Genomic DNA, 4,870 nt, shown 5'->3' with positions numbered 1-4,870 from the left:
CAGATACCACTTTTTTCTGAATGATAAAAAGGATAAATATATCATTTTATCCAAAGTAAGATGCTTCTGTTAATTACTATGTCTGAAAACTAGCATGACAAGGGTCATCACAGACAACTCACATTTGTCACCCATTCACCTCTATCTCAAATACCTGAAAGAGCACTTCGGTGTTCAGCTGTCATTAGTGTGAGAGACTTTTTGCTCCATGGGAAAATAAGAGGCCATGGTACCTACATTAGTCACCTGTCTGTCATTGTGAGAAAATGCCTGAGACTTTCAACATTAAGGAAGAAAGGTTTATTTCAGCTCATGGCTTCAGAAGTTTCAGTCCATGATCTCTTGGCTTCATTGCTTTGGGCCATTAGCAGCCTAGTACCTAAGGCAGGAGGGTCTGGCATGGGAGATCTGTCATCTCATGGCACCTGGGAAGCAAAAAGACAGCAGAAGCTGGGATCTCAATGCATCTTCAAGGACATGTCCTCAGAGACATCATTTCCTTTCAAAAGGGCCACTCATGTAAAGGTTCCACCATCTCACAGCTGTGCTCCAGGCTGGGGACCAGGTCTTTAACATGCAGGTCTGTGGGGACATTAAGATCCAAAGCGTAGCTGTACAAAATGCACTGCCTTAGGACTTGTCAGGACAGGGTTATTACAGTACCACTGGCCATGGGGAGAGCTAGAAATACAGCAAGAGTGAAAATCTTTCCTTGCAGTAAGAAATGTTGATCCTTGTCAGTGCAAACAAGGGATAAATAAGGTGAAAAACAGTTATCATTGAATAGTTTATGCAAATGTATAAACCTTGCCATCTGTTATTACTATTTACTAAGCCTTTACATGAGCACATGTCTCTGTGTAAAGGGTTTTAATGAATGAAAACACCTCAGCAGAACTTTTTAGTATTGCTGTCATATGTGCTCAAGACTGGACCATTTGTGTTTATCGTGCCCGGGTTAAATATTGTCAGCTAGCTTTCACTTTCCTCACGTTTATAGGGAAATGGTTGCCAGCAGTAATGACCATTAGCAGTAGAACCATGCATCTTGGTCTGTCTTTCAGTGACACATTGACACACTTCTGAAAATAATACCGAGAATTCTGTCTAGCTTTATCTCTGTGGTTGCTTCTCTTTTCCTTCAGTAGGATACTATCATGTTTACCTACCCATAAACCCATAGACAAGAATAATTATCCTAAACAAAGAGAAATTACTGCCATATGCAAGAATGACCATTGCTAAGTATAAATACAGTTGTTCTTTAAATGAAAGGGAGGCCAATTATATTTGATGAAATGTGATTGATTCAATTTCTGCTAATAAACCCAACAGAAAGTAAACAAACATTTTATGTATTTTGCTCTTTGTTTATGGGCGTTAGGGAGATTTAGAGTTGGTATTGGGAGAAATAAGATTCAGAGGAAACCATATAAAAACAGAAAAAGATATAAAGTTAATTCTTTTACATACTAAATTAATTGGCTCTTAATTTTTTTTGTGTTTTACCTTCTAACACTGATTTCAGACTCATTAGCTTTTCTATATACATACATACTTAAAAATACTGTTTTTCTACATTTCCCTCATTGAGAAAGTCAGTGTGTAAATTTCTTTTACTATTTATTTTGACCAATATATTCCAGAGGAATACTGATCAAGTTAACTTGAAGAAAAGACACAAGTAAGGAAAATAAGCTATATTCAAATGTGATCTCTTTTCCATATACTAAAAACATTAGGAACTTAGAAAAATCAATGATGCTTCATAAGCTTCTGCAAGATAAGGAGTCATTATTACTGCTGAGAGAGAAATGCAAAAATAGAATTGGAGGATTAAAGGAGAATAGAGTAATAAAATAAGAAAGAGCATAAAAGTATTACATATAGAACTAAGAAACACAGAGCTACACATGAAAAATTCTAACATTAAGTGCATAAAATGCCAAAATAATTTTACCTACAAAATTATAAATGGCTTAATAAGTGTTCAGGTTTGCCACTAAAACAAACATTTGTACTGACACGGGAAGGAAAACTCATAATCCAGTTTAAACCTTGAAATGAGCCAAAAGTTTTAAAGCAAAATATTGCATTTTTAAAGTAAGTATATGGGCTGAGAGTATAGCTTAGAAGTAGACAATGCACTTAGCATATCTTGAATTACAACCTCAGCACCAAAAACAATTACAGTAGTATAAATTAGGGTATATTTTCTCTGCAATATCACAGAAATTGCATTGAGAAACTGCTTCCTCTGGCTTATTATAAGGAAAACGAAACAATATGAAAATTGAATATTTAACTGAAATAACTGTGAAAGAATCATATACTTCACAGACAGGAAACTTCCCAGGGGGAAAAATTGCTTAAGGAGTCAAGCTCAGAGACCCAACTTTGTAAGACTTTCCTGAAACCCATTTACTTGGTATCTAAACTTCTGGAAGTACAGCTTTGTAAAGTTGTATGTTGTAAGCCCTACAAAATGTTTTAGAAATGTGGCGTTGTTGACATAACTCAATCCTCAACATAGCTTTTATTTATGAACCACACAGCAATTTTATTAAAAAATTTACTCAACATTTAATAATCTGGCACTGTCAGGACTTACTTAATAGTCTCACCACATCTAAGCCTCTCACCCATCCATCTAGTCTTCTTACTTTCTAGGAAATTACATGTTGGATTATATTATTCTTGTACTTGAAGCATGTTCAGAGCACCTGTAAATCCCAGATTCTTTGCAATGGGCCGAGACTTGAATAACCTATAGGACCTGGTCTGGGCCACCTCTTCACTTTAGGTCTCGACCATTCCTGTCAGTATGCATGCTCCACTCAGCCTGGTTTTGTTTCAGTTAAAAAACCAATAACACACAACTGGGCTTGCATACATATTTGCACCAACAGCATCGTCCCATCAATACCCACCTTGCTGGATTTGCTTGCAGTCTTTGTAATTTAGCTCAGTGTTTACTGCCTGAGCAAGTCTGGTGCTCTATTCTCTTCTAACACCCCATCACTGTCTTTATTACAGGTGCAGACTTTATGCATATGCACACCCTCCACCGCATATTTAGAGCTATCTCTCTCCCGAGTAAACCAGGATCAGTCTGTTTGCAATCTGTTACAGACTTGTGTCTCAGTGCATGAATCCTCTGCAAAGTGAGTGAAATCTGCTGAGAACAGAAGCAGTATATGAATTGTACAGCACCATGGAAATGGCACCACTATCTATCTCAAAGATCCCAGCATATCTGGCACCCGTATGTATGTCTGTAATATTTATTACACAGCTCCCTGAAACACTGAACACAAAAATATACTGACTCAGGTCCACAAATGTAGACTTTGACCTGAGAGATATTCTGTGCTTAAATTTGACTTTGTACTCATCTAACATGAATCAGAGATCAAAATTGTTCAACATACTTCCACACTTACCAGAGGAATTGTCAGCAGCCTCTGCCGCCAGTCACACCAACTGAGCTATATCTGAAGCACAGTGGTACACACAGGTCAAATAGTTCACCAACATCTGATGGCTAGATTGCTTTTCTGATTGGTCTTCCTTTTCACTAAACATGGGAAGGCAAGATTAGCTGTCTTCAAAGTTAAGATTTTTACTTTCCTGATCACATTTATTTTTTTTAACTTGGTTTGATTTACCAGCCAATATCTGTCTTCTTGACCTCCTTTCCTCTTTCCTTCCTTCCTCTCTCCCTCCTCAATCCTTTCTTTCTTTCTTTTCTTTCTTTCTTTCTTTCTTTTGTTTCTTTCTTTCTTTCTTTCTTTCTTTCTTCCTTTCTTTCTCTTTTCCTCCTTCCTTCTTCCTTTCTTCCTTATATCCTTCTTTTTTGTTCCTTTGTTCTGCACACCAGAGCTTCTGTAAATCCCAGATTCTTTGCAGTGGACCAAGGCCTGAGTACTGTGTAGGACCTGGACTGGGCCATCTTCTCAACTCTATTGCTTGCTCAATTCTTAGCTTGCAGTATTTCTTACTATTTATTGGCAATCTAACCTTTCATTCCTCTCACTGGGCTTCCTCCTTCAATGCTTTCTCCTTTTTTCCTAAAAACTTCACCTAACCTTTCTAGATCTTGCTATTCTTTCTCTTCTCCAGAAGAGAAAATTCAAAACCCATTATTTACACGGTGGGCAAGAATCTCTTCCAGGACACCGACTTTAGTCAACTTTGTTCTCCATTGTACTTGCAGCACTGAATCTTTCCTAGCACCTTTACATGCTCAGTTAATATTTGTTGAACAGATAAATGGAACTCATAATAAATTTCCTTGTTCATAGGCATTTCCAGCACTTTTTGTCAATTTCTCCAAAAAACTGTACATCACTAATTCCTCTTAAAACATGGCATCAGTGAACAAGTTTGGATATGCAAGCTTGGCTATTTTTCTCTACACTGAAAAGTTAGCAAATTGAGTAACTGGCCTCACATGAATGGAATACTCATCAAGAGCTCTAACAGCAATTTAGGTTTCATATGTCTGAATAAACTGAGATGATAGCACTCTGTGGTTAATATATTCTAAAGCAATGTGACATTGGAGATAAGAGCACAGAAGGACTCATGAAAGAATAAACTAGAGGGTATGGTGAGCTCAGACCCTGGGTTCTGTTTTCAGCAATAAATAAATAAAAGCAAACTGTCCACAATGACGAGCAACTATAATCCCAGTACTTGGGGAGCTAAGGCAGAAAGACTGCAAGTTTGTGTCCTTCCTGCACAACTTGGGAGACTCTGTCACAAAATAAAAATGAACAATGGTCTGAGAAGTGGCTCATAGCAGAGCACCTTTGGATTCAATGCCCAAAAGAAAAAAGGTAGATGATATATTGAAAAATATATTTGC

At 37.3% G+C, this 4,870-nt stretch overlaps 1 long non-coding RNA gene across 1 annotated transcript in view; it reads right to left on the bottom strand.

The window, feature by feature from the left end:
- Nucleotides 1-295: 295 nt before the first annotated feature.
- The window catches only part of LOC134478606 (uncharacterized), a 5,976-nt gene continuing 1,401 nt past the window's right edge, over nt 296-4,870 (bottom strand). Inside the window, exons 2-3 of the long non-coding RNA XR_010051358.1 lie at nt 3,444-3,577; nt 296-425 (exon numbers count right to left, since the gene is read on the bottom strand). This is a non-coding gene — a long non-coding RNA (uncharacterized LOC134478606). The remainder of the gene's footprint in view (nt 426-3,443; nt 3,578-4,870) is intronic.

This window comes from Cavia porcellus, unplaced genomic scaffold (genome assembly GCF_034190915.1).
Source record: "Cavia porcellus strain 051 isolate PalLab524CR breed Dunkin Hartley unplaced genomic scaffold, mCavPor4.1 scaffold_14, whole genome shotgun sequence".
Lineage (NCBI taxonomy): Eukaryota > Metazoa > Chordata > Mammalia > Rodentia > Caviidae > Cavia > Cavia porcellus.
The sequence above is the reverse complement of the archived record's forward strand: the minus strand, read 5'-3'. Positions and strand labels throughout refer to the sequence as shown.